The 14,907-nt window shown below is 42.2% G+C and overlaps 1 protein-coding gene across 1 annotated transcript in view; it reads left to right on the forward strand.

The window, feature by feature from the left end:
- CLMN (calmin) overlaps positions 1-14,907 on the forward strand; it is a 43,052-nt gene that overhangs the window by 13,414 nt on the left and 14,731 nt on the right. The gene's annotated exons all lie outside the window — the stretch shown is intronic.

The following is a 14,907-nucleotide window of genomic DNA, read 5'->3' on the forward strand; positions in this document are numbered from 1 at the left end:
ATTTGTTCGAACCGTCTGGTTGAAAGGGGTTTATTTTTTCTTCTCTGTGGCTGTTGAAATTTACAATACTCCCTGGCACTTTGATATGACAAATAAATAAACAGGGCCCCCCTCCTGTTTGCTGAAACTGTTCCCGTGTAGAGATTTACGCAGCGGGGTATGCATTTTTTAAAATTAAAAATGGTTAAAACTGGCTGTGAAAATTAGATTTCTTAGCGGGTGATGAGTGATGCGCTCGGTTCTATGCAGAACACTTATGAAAATTAAAAGTTAATAACAGTTAATAATTTTGGGCTTTAATACTACCTGTTTCCAGGTATGTATCTCCCCCCCCATCCAACTCTGATTATAAAAGCGTTGAGTGCCCTTAGGCTTTGGTTACCCCATCCCCTGGAACTCAAAAGGGTTCAAAAGAGCAATAAGATACCTATTTCTACAATTCATAGAGGTGTCCAGAGGTGGAGTCTTCACATACAAAAAAACATTGAGGACAACTCAACTGAGGATAGGCATCCACTTAACATGCCCTATGGAGCATCCCACTCAAGAGTCTCAAGTTTTAGCCCACTTCTTGCTCACTTGCACATTGCTTATGGTGAACATTTAATGGGGTCTATGAAAATTGAATGACGTTCTGTGGCCTTACACAAACCTTGCCACGGACACTGGTGTCTTTGTACGGACACTTTGCCTCTCCCCTGGTCCTACGTCTTAAAGTCTGGGCAGGTGGGGCTGTTATGAGGATCAGACGCAATTAGAATTTAAAGGGGGTGGGTAGAACCAATTCCACATTGCCGATTGGAGATTATACACTTAAACCCAGAGGCTGCTAATCAGCTCTGATTCTGGAGCTCCCAGCTCTGGGTTTTTTTTTTTTTTTTTTTTTAGAGAAAACACTTCATAAATATTGCATGTCTTAGTTTATTGTAAATTTCCTCTAATTCCTTTTATTTAGACCCCCCAAGATATAATCCTGGGGGTGCTGATAGCTGTGTGTGTGTGTGTGTGGCTTTCCCAATGGGCTGGGGTCCATTCTAATCAAAAAGTTCATGACAGATTCATTAGTTTCCTTTCTGTGCTCCTATAGAATGTATCTGTCGCCTGTTGTTGTCATGTAATAATTACTCAATAACAATGTTCATCAATAGATTACACTGGGGTGCAGGCGCAACCGGAATTACCCAGAAGGGACAGGGTGATTTGGGTCCTATCGATGGACTGACCCTCCCGAAAAACGAGGGCATAGAATGTATGGAGTAGATCCCTATGAAGTCAGACGACTGAATCGGGTGACATCTCAAAGAATGCCACATCCTATCTTATGAACTACTTTTCAAACTGAATAACACCCCAGCTGTGTGTGGAGAATATAAGCAAAACAAGATCTATTATTGGTCATATTTTGCATCCATTATACCATGAACCTGAAATGCAAACAAAGAGCAAAAGCTAAACGCGGGTTATTTGCATTGCAGGCTGGGTTGATGTCCTTTAAAAGCGCGGCTACCTAGTTTAAGCATTTTGACTGCTGGGGGAGGATGTCTAATGGCTGAAATAGTGCAGACTCGTTTTTCTCCTAATATATACTTTTACTTGAAACACAGTGGTGGTTATTTATAAAGATGCTATGGGTGATAAAAAAAATCAAAAAAAATCACTATTTTGGCCAGTGAGGGGATCATTTTACTTTGCCAAAACATGGCATAATCCCCCCCCACAAGATTAGCAGGAGCCAATCAGCTTTTACTAAAGGACCCCATGGCTCCTAATTATATATTTGCATCTTGTCTGTAGATGAGTGTTTTAATAATGCTTCTACTACCCCCTTAATTTTAGTGGAAGGGTTTTCCATCACCTTTACCCACCATAATATATTTAGTCTATAGAAATGCAAAATGCAAGATTTTTGCGACATTGACAATTCCCCTTTAAGTTAAGGGAAATTCCCTTAAAATAGTTAATTTATTGATGTCCAGTTGAAAGGACCAGTATAGATACCTTAGCACTGACTCTAGTAGTTATTATTGTACCTGTGTAGTGGCCATCTTTAAAACAACCATTTTCCTAAATTTTACATTACAAAAGTTTTATATTATTTAAGGATTGCTTCCTTAACAACCTATAAAGCTGCAAAATGATAGCAATGTTTGTATCTAATAACATCGTAGAAAGTATTTGGAGCCTGACGCTTTAACAAGCGAATTCTCTGTCTGACCTTGGCTCGGTTGTTAATCGGGGGTCCGGGAGCAGCGACAGAGAGAGGGAGGCAAATGAGGGTTAAAGCATGCAGCCAAATCCGGGATTGTGTGGAATTTAAAACAGAGGGATAAAGACTAGGAAATAAACGAGTAAAAAGAATAATAATCTTGCGGTGTTCTGTGTGTGTAAGATCTGCAGAGCAGGAGAGCCGTTTGGGTCATTTTTGGTTGTGTTGACGAACACAATGGGCGCTCCCATCCACCTTAAGCTAAACTCTGCTCTCAGAACAATTGGCTTAGATCGCCTCAAAGGTCTTGTTTTTATCTTCTACAAAATTCCTGAATCCTAAATCCTTGGCCATATCGAAATCAAACACATCTGAATTTTATTTGAAGATAGAGGGGGGCAGATTAGTTGGGTTGTACTCCACCGACGCATGAATCCAACACAAGGAGCTTGTCACAAAAAATATTTCTAGTATGTAAACAAAAATATATGTGCAAAGCCCCTTTTTCTCCCCCAATAAAGACCTGCAAATGTGTGTATTTGTGTATGCATGAGTTTTTTTTTTTGTTTTTTTTTAATTTATTAATCTTTTACTTTAGTGTGATGTTTTATATGCCGGAGGCTGTTAGAAGATCTTGGGGATTATAGTATAGTATAATCTGTAAACTGAGATTATTATTATTTGTTTTATATAGCGCCATCATATTCCGTAGCACTGTACAATGGGATACAACATTCTGCTTGATATTCCTGTTTCATTAATAGACATGGATTCTATTCTATTGAGGGTTAATGGGCATTTGAGATGGGTTTTAACACTACTGCACCCCTATGGACTTTCCTAAAAAGATACAAACCCCCAAAACACCAGGGAGTCGCCTCGTCTCCTGTGGCCGTTTAACCCTTTCCTAAGTTATGAGCTCCGAGGAGCTGGGCCATGCTTCCCAGCTGTCTGCGATGCTAACAGCTTTGCTAACACATTGAAAACATTTCTTCCCAACCAGATTCTAAAAGTGAACACTGTTACAAATGCTTCCCCGGCATTAAAAATGCATTATTCCAAGCTATTCTCTAGCGGTGCCCTGGGCGCATTTCCGTGGCACAAACATGCCTCTTGTAGGATGAAAGGGGGGACGAGTTTAGTATTCGTGTTGCTGCTATCACCTAGGGTGTTAAGAACTGGAGATGAAAAAGTGATTCTGGTGCAAAATGAAAATTGTGGTCTTTCACCCTAGCAACCAGTGGAACCAACCAATAAAAATATTCCATTGGTTGCTATGGTGATCAGTCCACTTTGAAAAGTTTTACCCCTGTATCAGTCCTGATTCTACACGTGAACAAAAAAAGTTCATTTATCACTATATTAGTATAAAATGGGAACTCAAAATGCTACTTATTTATAAATTATTACATATTCATATAATATATTTATATATATTCATATCTCTACTTTGCGTTACATTTCCTGTATGATGGTGGTCCTTATTTGTTTTGTTGTGTTTTCCAGTTTTTTTTTATACATAGTTAATCACAGAAATGTTAAAATATTCCTCTGATGGTAAATATGTAATAATTCTTCTTCCTGCTACATTCTGCTTCTGTAATCCGAGGAGAATCTGGTCACTGTTTATAGAGGACATTCTTTATGGTTTTTATTTATTTCTCGTAGACAAACATTTCTGTTACTTTGAACCCGTTATGCCAGACTATACGTCTTGTTTGTATTCTGTAATAATATCCATCGCTCTGTGTGTGAAGTCGATGTTATTGTTTGTTTTCGTCTGTTTACCGTTTACGTGAATGTTTTGTTACGGGCAGCATTCTGGGGAGTGCGTTTTGAAGCTTCAAAAACTAGTAATCTTAAACTAGAGAGTCTGATGCTTAAATGTGATGCAAGAGTATTAGATCAGTGGAATAGCCTGCCAGCAGAAGTGGTTGAGGCTAATACGGTGAGGGAATTTAAACATGCGTGGGATAGGCGTATGGCTCCTGAATCTAAGACGAGACCAACGACTGAGTCTTTACAGCAGGAAAAACAGGAGTAGACGGGCCGACAAAGTCTCATTCATTGTACCAGTGCTTGTCCTGTTAGAGCGGAGAATCCTCCATGACAATTACCAGACTGATCCCACTGGTATTAACAATCCATACCCAAAATACTAGCAAAACGTCCCGTGCTGAACAAGCAAAAAGGCTTCATTGTCTGGGCTACGTTTTTACTCTTAGGGACTAGGTTAAAACACTAAAGCTCTCATGACCAGGGTTGTCTTAATTCTTTCCACTGTGTCCAAAAATATAATTTATTCAATAACTTGTATAAAGTCTCTAATCATTATAGAAACTTTCGATCCACTTCCAGGTTGCAGGGGCATTGCTAGAGTATTTGGCACCCAGGGCACACACACACCCTCATGCTAGCGCACACTTACACATACATGCTCACACACTTCCATTCTCACACACAAACATTTAAACATACATGCTCACAAACACTCATCCCTATACACATTCATGCTCACGCACAAAACTCATACATACTGACACACATTTATGCTCACACACATACACATCCACGCTCACAGATACACCTCCTTGATCACGCACACTTACAGATACTCGCTCATGCTTAGACTCTGGGGGCAATAGTGGCACCTTCCTAATGAGTAAAGTACCCCACTACCTAGATGTCTTTTTTAAATATTTTCTATAGCAACAATCTTCCCATTTATTTATTTTGTTAACGTATGTGATCACCACCTACTTTTGCTGTAGAACTAGACTTGCATATACATTTGGGTTTTCTATGGTATTATAGACCAGATTGTAATTAAATCTGGCTTCTATGTGGGTTTTTCTCAGCAAGAAAAGTTTTGTTTGACACAGTGCACAGTAGCCTGTCCGTTCCATGTAGTAGTTGGTTATGGCCTCTATGTTGGCAGAAGTGGTTGTATTTTTTTGTTTTTGATTATGTTTAATGAGAAACCTTTCCTCTCTAGTAAACTACAGTTGGCTAAGGATCCTTCTCCCGTTTTATATGCTTTAAAAGAACGGGTGGCCTCCTGAATCGTATTGGCAATAAAGGCACTTAAGTTATTGTCGCTTATATAGATTTCCGAAATTTATAAGGCTTGTGTTGCCATAACCCTTACATCCATCCGTAAATGCACCAAGTTCCCGGTCTTGCCGCCTGCCACCATTTGCTAGGAAATGTTAGGAACATAAAAAGTTATGGTGTGATTTTCCCAGTGGGTCTATGAGTGTAGCTTTAATACTGTGCCCATGGAATGGAAACCCATTCATCCATTGTTAATATTACATCAACCTGCTTCGGTATGGAAAGTGGCAGTGAATGCTAGCAGGTGACATGTGTGTGCAATTGCCATAACGGTAATGGAAATGTTTAAAGGGCCACAGTGCTCTTGAATGTTCCTTATATTAATATTTAAGGGATCTGTACGGACATGTAATTTCCTGTGTTTCTGTAAAATTCTAAAAGCTCCAGGCTTGATATTTGGCAGCCGTTGAGATGCTGAAGGACACTCATTAACTCAAACTGCGTCTCAAACATGCAAAGTCGTGATAAGTTAGAGAGACATTTACTGGGGTCTACAGTTGAAAGGATCTGAATTTACCATTAATAGACCATCTCATGCCCTTTGTGTTTTCTTGTGTGAAGTCTTGATTTGTTTTAAAGGGATTTCATTCGGGAGCCCACCTTATAAAAAGTATGCAAGGTGGACAAGGTGCACCTGCTGTGTCTACAAGACATACTGGATTCCAAGGGTGAAGGTGGCTTGCACCATTAAACCCAACAGTGAATTGTTTGAGAACCTTGTGGTGCTGAGCAAACTGTTCCTCAATGAACATTTTGGTAACTTTGTATCTTGTTTTAGATTGATTTTTCTAACTTTTCTGCTATTTTGTTTTAATTACTTTTAACTGGTGCAAGACTCAGAACAGTGTTTATAGTTAAATGCATGTTCTACAAGCTTCTGCTATAAAATGATTTTCTACACTAGGAGCATGTAGACCATACGATTAACCATAGACACTTTTGTGATGCGTCACCAGCAACAGCACAAAACAGCTTTTATTTGGGTTTTTAAACCTGACATGTCCTCTGTAAGAATACAAAATGCTAGATACAAGCAGTTTCTCACTTATTTTGTCTGGCGTTCCAAGGACCAACCCTGCGCCTGTGAAGTGTCATAATGGAACTACATGCCCCAAAAGCGAGCACCTAACAAAGCCTCGATCATAAGGCAGGGCTGTTGTAAGTTCTCATTTGGACGAGGTCATTGGATTATTACTGTTGGAGGTAATTCGGGAGGTGCTGAACCCTGTGAGAAGCCAAACACTTGTTCTAGGACGTTATGAAAGCTTCTATTGTGAGAAGCACCTTGTGTCAACATCTGACGGTATTGTTGGTGTAAGAACTCAGCCCCAGCTTTACAGTTTATCTGACAAAACACACAGCGCCTTCTTACTTGTGTGAAATACACAGACGGGCTTCACGCTGAACTCTCACGGATATAGATGACTTTGCTTATTCAGTATGTTTATATTAAAAACGCATTGACAGGCTCCAGACCCTGCATTTGGCCGTTAACCCAGTCCCCTCCATGGACCCCGTGCTCACTGAGCTTTATTGCTAAGGCTGCGGAAATCGGTCACAATGTCGGCAAAATCTTTTAGGACAAGGTCTGAAAAAACATACACAGCTCCACATGATTCTGAAAAGTATTAGTTTTTATTTATGTAGTGCCAACAACTTCCACAGTGCTTCTGATAGACCATACAGTCAAAAGGTCTGATAAAACTACAACTAAGAGGAACCGATACATTAGGTGACAAGCAGGGGCGTAACTAGAAGCCACAGGGCCCTGGTGCGAAAATTGCCCCCGGGCACCCCAACCTCAACAGCTAGTCTAGGCCATCATTTCCCCCAAACAACTTGTCTGTGCCTTCTTTGAACTTTGCTCCTCCTTCTAACATACAACAAATGTAAACCCACTTACACACCCCTGCTCACACACAATTACACATTCATGCTCACACACATATACAGCTGAAACTTAATCTTTCCAAAACTGAACTCATTATCTTCCCTCCCTCCACCTCCACTCCACTACCTGAATTCTTTATCACTGTCACGCGCTACCCAGGCTGTGGAGCTGCATATCTGTCTTGCTACAGTTTCTCTGTTTTGCTACAATCCATTCCTGGATTTCCGTATGCTCTGTTCTGATCTTCCATTCCTTGCTTCTAGTTCTGCTCTTTGCTTCAGCTCTGTTTCCTCTATAAGGTGTGCCCTAGCCGTGTGTTCTGTTTGTCTCAGTCAGCAGTCTAAAGGTATGTCCTTGGTTGTCCTATATATTCAATGTTCAGTTTATTAGTACCTCTGTAAGCGGGGTTTAGCGTTAGGCCCCACCGTCATTGGAGTACTTTGGCGTAGTGGTGGGCTAAGCATACTATGGCCATATGATTTGACGGAATCTCCAATAGTAATCATATAGTTCTAGGCTAGTTCCTGTATTTGTGTGTCAGTCTGTGATGTAACCTGTATCCCCGGTAGAGGGGTGTCGTCTGTATGGACTCAGGCCGTGACACATGGCCGCAGGCAAAAGGCCAGGAGTTCGCGGAGTGGAGTCTGCAGCACATGCAGCTAGTCCACTGTGTTCCTGTTCTCCTGCCCCTGTTATGTAGAGGACGTCCACCTTGACCAGGGAATCCGTACATGGTGACTCCAGCCAGCAAAGAGGTAGTGCTGGTCGCCAGCGGTCGCTCTTTAAGGTGGCTATGAGAAGTTCTCCGCTAGAGACAGCTTCCTCATTTTCCTGTCAGATATGCTGATTCCTGTCTTGGAGGTAGTTGGTCTGCTAAGCGGTAGGCTGGTCGTTAAAGGACTCCGTCTGCAGAGTCTCCAGACTCCTGAGTATGCTGGTTCCTGGGTTGACTTGTTTCTTCAGTTCTCCCGTCAGAGAGCGGGTCTCATTCTGTTGATGACCCTGTTCGCGTCCGGAGGCCACTCATTCGGAGGGGGATACTGTCACGCTCTACCCAGGCTGCGGAGCTGCATGTCTTTTGTTTCCCTGTCTTGCTGTGGTCCATTTCTGGATTTATGTATGTTCTGTCCTGAACCTCTGATTCCTTGATTCCAGTCCTGCTCTTTGCTTCAGCTCTGTTTCTTTTATAACGTGTACTCCACCCATGTGTTCTGTTTGTCTCAGTCTGCAGGTATGTCTCTGTGTTGTGATTTCATGTTTAGTTTGTTTAGTACCTTTTGTATGCTGGGTTTAGCGTTAGGACCCACAGTCATTGAAGTACTTTGGCGTAGTGGTGGGCTAAGCATACTATGGCCATAAGATGTGACGGAATCTCCAATAGTTATCATATAGTCCTAGGCTAGTACCTGTATTTATGTCAGTCTGTGATGTAATGTGTGGGGTATCCTGTCCTGTCTTGAATCCCCGGTAGAGGGGTGTCCTGTCTTGGAACCCCAGGTAGAGGGGTGTCCTGTCTTGGAACCCCAGGTAGAGGGGTGTCCTGTCTTGGAATCCCAGGTAGAGAGGGGTGTCCTGTCTTGGAATCCCAGGTAGAGGGGTGTCCTGTCCTGTTCATGTCGGATCTTTAGTATTCCTTGTCTTGTTCCCTGTTGTGCCCTGTATTATGTATATCTTGTCTGGCTATGTTTCTTGCTTGGTCTCCCTGACCCTTGCTTGTTATGTTTCTGCTATATACTCTGCTTAGCTTCCCTACTCCCAGCCTGTAGCATCCTGCACATGATTCCAGTGCTATGTATCATGCCTGCTCCAGGGTGCTTGCAGGATATGTCCAAGTTCCGCTCTGTTCAGTCATCATCTGCTGCTATATCAGGGCGCTGGTATGTGGCTGCACAACCCTAGATGCTCATCACCCGGGTGAGTGCAGTCGCCCTGCACCAGGTCCTGTGACTCTGCTACTGCATCCTGAACTCCATCTTTGGGCGCCTTGGGTCATTACAGTCGTCTGTATGGACCCAGTTCCTGACAATCACCATTAACACGACTATCTCTCCTACTAACCAGGCCCGATGCCTTGTGGTCATCCTTGACTCTAACCTTTTCTTCATCCCTCACATTCAGTCCCTCGCCAGATCCTGCCACTTGCACCTCTCGTATCTGCCCATTCCTCACCCAAGAATCCACAAAACCTCTGGTTCATTCACTTATTTTAGTCTTGACTACTGCAACACTCTTCTGGTTGGCACTCCACTGTCTGGACTCTCTCCTCTACAGTCTGTCCTAAATGCCGCTGCTAGGCTTATCTTCCTTGCGTGTCGCTCCTGTTCTGCTTCCCCACTCTGTGAAACCCTCCACTGGCTCCCAATTACCTTTAGAATCAAATTTAAAATCCTGGTACTGACATATAAGGCCATCCATAATACTGTTCCTCCATACATCTCTGCCCTCATAAGCAAATACTCCCCTACTCGATCCCTACGTTCTAAGCATGGGCTAAGGCTCTCCTCCTCACTTATCACCTCTTCCTTTTCCCGTCTACAAGATTTCACTTGAGCTGCCCCATAGCTCTGGAATCTACTTCCACCAAACCTTCAGCATTCACCCTCCCTCCCGACATTCAAGAAACCTCTCAAAACTCACTTCTTCAGAGAAGCCAAACCATCTTAGCTGCTAGAACTTCATTGTCATTGATACAATCACCACACTACCTCTCACCCAATTCCCTCTAGATTGTAAGCTTGCGAGCAGGGCTCGGTTTGTCTTAGTCAGTCCTTGTCTTGTCATACCCCTTGAATTTATATATTGTATTAAGCGCTGCATAAACTATTGGGGCTATATAAATAAAAGATAATATAATACACATGCTCGCTCTCGCTCTCTCTCTCTCTCTCTCTGTTCCATGGTCATACAAATACACACACAAGTACACAGATTTTGCCACTTTATCCCGCTGTCCAGCTGAGCTCTACCTCTGTCCTGCTTTTTGGAACAGAGCAAGAGCTTCGGATTCAGGACCACCATTAAGCCCATCTAGTCTGCCTGCTTGTTGTAACGACACCAAGCCACGGTCTTCTGTTATATTCAGGAGCCATACGCATATCTAACGTATGTTTAAATTCCCTGAATGCACTATGACTGGTGGTTTTCCTTTCCCAAACGATGCGTTTTAAACCACTGACATAAGAAACCCTTTCCTGCTGGGATCCCCTGGCCGACTCCTATTGACTGAATGTGTATGCTGAGCACACAAGTTTACAACTGGCCCTGTTTATACAAAGACCGGTTTGTGTAGATTATTTGTTATGGGCCAACAAACAAATTGTGCCTAAACATGGCAGTGGTGCATTTACAACCAGGAGGTTCAGTGTGACCTGAACAGGAACAATCGATTGAGCGTGTACGGGGCAGCATAGTACACAGCAGGTGACTTGTAAGAACAAAAGAGATTGGGTCTGTATAACCCTTTGGGTACCAAGAACCGGACAAACAAATTGCATGACATCACATTCATTACTCCCCTGCACCTGTTAGAAAAGTAGCTAGATTTCAAAATACATGATCTGATCTACATCAGTCACAAGTATTGACAAACACAATGTGCTTAAACTAACACACACACAAACAATGATAATCTCTCGTCTTTACTGAACACACCCATTAAACATTCACAGTGAACCCTTGGATGTAATAACTAATCGAACCTCCTTTGGCAGCAATAACCGAAAACAAGCGCTATCAGTACTTGCGGATCAGACCTGCACAAGGTTTAGGTGGAATTTTAGACAAATATTCTTTACAAAACTGCTTAAGCTCAGCCATATGCCTAGGATGTCTGCTGTGAACGGCTCTTTTGAGATCATTCAACTGCATCTCTAATAGGTTAAGGTCTGGGCTCTGACTCGTCAGTCCCAAAAGGTGAGTTTTTTCCTTTTTTGAAACTATTCTGTAGATTTACGGTTTACCCTGGCGTCATCCTGTATGATGCCTCGATAAACTTCGGAATTCATTGTCCGCTCGATGATGGCAAGCTGTCCAGCCCCTGAGCAAAACATGATGCTCTCCACCATTCTCTGAAAAATACCCCTCATTAAATAATCCGTTTCAGTGACTCACAGCAGCAGCTTCTACTTACCAGTCCCTCCCTGAAATCACTGTGACAACTGGCCCTGCCCCTTCCTTCTCCAGAACCACATGGCTGTGACACTCATCTAAGTATAACATTAATATTTTGGCTGCTGAAAGTTAGGGGAGGTGGGGGTTAATTTAGGGGCACTTATGATTTATGGGGTGTTTAGGGTTGATTTAGGGGCAGTTATGGTTAATGGGGTGTTTAGGGTTAATTTAGGAGCAGCTGTGGTTAATGGGGTGTTTGGGGTTAATTTGAGACAGTTGTGGTTAATGGTGTGTTTAGGGTTAATTTAGGGGCTGTTGTGGTTGATGGGGTCTTTAGGGTTAATTTAAGGGATGCTGTGGTTGATGGGGTCTTTATGGTTAATTTAGGGGATGCTGTGGTTAATGGGGTCTTTATGGTTAATTTAGGGGATGCTGTGGTTAATGGGGTGTTTAGGGTTAATTTAGGGGATGCTGTGGTTAATGGGGTGTTTAGGGTTAATTTAGGGGCAGTTATGGTTAATGGGGTGTTTAGGGTTAATTTAATAAGGACTGAGGGTTAATTTAATAAAGTTAGAGATAAAGGGGGGCAAACTAAGGGGAATCTAAATCCTGGGGGCAGTGAAGATTAACTCAGTACTTATTTATAAAAGTATGGTGTCAGTGTGATGCGAACGGGTCTGTGACTCTGAAGGGACTGAAATATCTGGGGGGGTATAAGGCATATCTGGGGATGATGGAGAGACATATCTGGGGGTATAAGGCATATACGGTATATAAGGCATCTGTGGGGAGGGCAGTGTGGCATGTCTGGGGAGGACAGAGTGGTGTATCAGGGGGTATAAGGCATATCTGGGGCCACAGTGGCATATCTGGGGGTAGAGTGGAGTGGCATATGTGGGGAGGGCAGTGTGGCATGTCTGGGGAGGATGGAGTGGTGTATCAGGGGGTATAAGGCGTATCAGGCACAGTGGCATATGTGGGAGGCAGCGTGGAGTGGCATATGTGGGAGGCAGTGTGGCATCTCTGGGGAGGATGGAGTGGTGTATCAGGGGGTATAAGGCGTATCAGGCACAGTGGCATATGTCGGAGGCGGCGTGGAGTGGTATATGTGAGAGGCAGCGTGGAGTGGCATATGTGGGAGGCGGCGTGGAGTGGCATATGTGGGAGGCGGCGTGGAGTGGCATATGTGGGAGGCAGCGTGGAGTGGCATATGTGGGAGGCAGCGTGGAGTGGCATATGTGGGAGGCAGCGTGGCAAGCCTGGGCTCAAATGTGCATAAATTGGGGGGGCTGGTTGGGAAATAAAGACAAGAAATGTTTTTTAATTCTGCTGTTTGTATTTAACATCATTTTGTTTATTAAATTATTTTAAATAAATGAAAAATTTACATTCATTTTTTTAATCTGATTAATCGAAAAAATAATCGGCCAACTAATCGATTATGAAAATAATCGTTAGTTGCAGCCCTACTTCCAATCCAGTTTCATTGATTGGACTCCAGGTTTGCTAACTCCTGACTCCAGTTAGCTTTTGTTGAAGTGATTAGGCTAGGGGTTCAGACTTTTTCCAATTCACACTGTGAATGTTTGAATGATGTACTCAATATGGACAACAACAATACAATAATTTGTTATTAGTGTGTTTGTTCATTCTTGTGATATATACAAATACAATACACATTATACTATAATACACATTAGATATTTCATGAGAACTGTTCAACCATTCTTTCAAAACATTAATGTAACATATTAAGGGTGATTTCATTTGATGTGTCCTGAGTTAATCAGGAAATGTGTTTTTTTTTTTCTTTTTTTTTTTAAATATTATTTCCTGTTTTGGATAAGATAAAATAATCATATCTGAACAGAGCTCCTCTGAAACCCAGAGAGCTACGCACACTGGATTTGTCTTCATTAAATATGCATCAAAGGCCAGTTCACTTTGGAGGAATTGAAAATCAGATTGTTACAGAGGATAAATGGAAGCCATTAAATTAAACGGGAGAAAAGATATGAAAAGAGAACCTCGTAAAGTAAATCTAAGAGGACAAGCAGTGACACAAGAAATATTATGTTTCAAAGTATCTGTTTTGTTGCTTAATGCTATGTCCTATATACAAAATCTGTTTTAAGACCAGTCGTTTAGGAGGGAAATTATGTGCCCTTCTTCCTCCCTGGTGGTCTTTTTTTTAAGAATGTTTGCTGGATATGAGGGTATCACGGGGTTCTACAGCTCCAAAATGAATTTTTCTATTTCTTCCCGACAGATTCCCGTCAATTGATTTCCCCTGAGATTGTGAAAAACTTTGTCAGAAATAAAGTTCATGTGAATCTCAACAAGAATAATTCCACTGGGCTTTTGTACATCATTTTACTTAACTCCTTAGCAGCAGATTAGGGGGTGGAACGCATTCCTTGAACTTGAGCAGTGAGCAGGTGGACGCAGGGACTTATCCTGACCTAGGCCCTAAGCCTAGGGTGACAGGTTCTACCAGACAGCAGTCCCTCTTGTACAAAACCGGGGGTGGCAGAGGACCCTCTTGGGCGATCATGTCCCTTGGTATCCCACTGCATAATGTGCTAGGTACAAGTGAGATCATTGATCTTCCAAAAACTGCCTGTTAAAACATGTCATATCGTAGAGCTCAATTTCTTAAAGAGGGGCAGCGGTATTGTTTACCCTCCATTGGTAAACATATCACTGGGTGGACGCTGTGTAAGTATGAGGGAAAATGCGTCTTTTTCCTAGAAGTATTTCACAGTATTTGGGATGAAAGAGTAGAATTTATGAATTCCAATCTGCCCCTGTATGCAAATTAACGATACGCTGTTGTAGCGGTTCATTTTATGAATCTCAGAAGCCACAAATCTGGCTGAACTAACAGACTAAGGACTGTTTATTACTGTTTTTATAACTGAAATTCTAAAGTTAATATCAGATTCCGTTTAAATAGGCATATAAGAAGCGTGAGGCCCAGGGGCCTGCATGTGACCTATTTAGACATCCCACATCTCTTCTTCTAAAAGTTATTTTTACTTGTGCTTACATTTTGTGCCAGTAGGAATTGGCTGATTTTGAATTGAACTTAATTGAAGTTAAACTAATTAACAATGAAAAAGGGTTTAATCCCATCTCACTGCCGCCTCACGCGGTTTTAGTTGTTCTTAATGGAGGCACAGTCCCTCCTTGAGCCCCAAATCCTTCTTAACTCCCCAGATGCCCCTCTTTTCTAGGTGCCCATAATGTTTGCTGGGTATGACGGCTCTACAGCCCTAAAAGCCCCGATAATGTGTATAGAAACAGCAGAAGTGTGTTAGGAGAAACGTTAATGGGTCACAGATTTGGTAAAGTCCCACCACTAGCAACATCTATGACCATGCCTCGAAACAAAAGTCTCCCTTTGAACGTTTAAAATATTGGGAGGTATGAAGCTCTACTTTAACCTCAGAAAAAGAGAGTAAGTTTTATATCCTCAGCTTCTCTAATTCTTAATGAATTAACCTCTTCAGTACCATAGGGCTACTCAACAGATTTGCGTTACCACTCCTCGCACATCTGTCACTGGTTTTATATGGTGGTAAAC

Source organism: Spea bombifrons, chromosome 9 (assembly GCF_027358695.1).
Source record: "Spea bombifrons isolate aSpeBom1 chromosome 9, aSpeBom1.2.pri, whole genome shotgun sequence".
Classification (NCBI taxonomy): Eukaryota; Metazoa; Chordata; class Amphibia; order Anura; family Pelobatidae; genus Spea; species Spea bombifrons.